This window comes from Penaeus monodon, chromosome 23, assembly GCF_015228065.2.
Source record: "Penaeus monodon isolate SGIC_2016 chromosome 23, NSTDA_Pmon_1, whole genome shotgun sequence".
NCBI classification, from domain to species: Eukaryota; Metazoa; Arthropoda; class Malacostraca; order Decapoda; family Penaeidae; genus Penaeus; species Penaeus monodon.
This window is the reverse complement of record NC_051408.1, coordinates 2,282,509-2,282,969: the sequence shown is the minus strand read 5'-3', so window position 1 is coordinate 2,282,969 and position 461 is coordinate 2,282,509.

Sequence of the window (461 nt, the reverse complement as noted above, 5' to 3'; positions counted from 1 at the left end):
ACAGCTGGAGTAAAACAAAACATTACATGCATCTCCAAGTTCACACTCACTTATAAATGTGTGAGGCTATAGGTATTTTATCAACAACACATTTTTGTTTACTTTCGGATAAGTGAACAGAAATCAAGATGCCAGAAAGACAGATTTTCCAGAAGAGATTTTGTAGGAGAGATTTCGTAGAAGAGATTTTGTAGAAGAGATTTTGTAGAAGAGATTTGTGGAAGAGATTTCATAGAAGAGATTTCGTAGAAGAGATTTTGTAGAAGAGATTTTGTAGAAAAGATTTCATAGAAGAGATTTTGTAGAAGAGATTTTGTAGAAGAGAATTTGTAGAAGAGATGTGGTGGCTTGTGTTGAGAGCGAGGAAGCGGTCAAGTTTCGGGATTTCCACACTGGACTTGAAATGAGGTTGCCTGACAGGTATTACGATATCTAAAATGGTTTCAATGTATAGAAGTGGC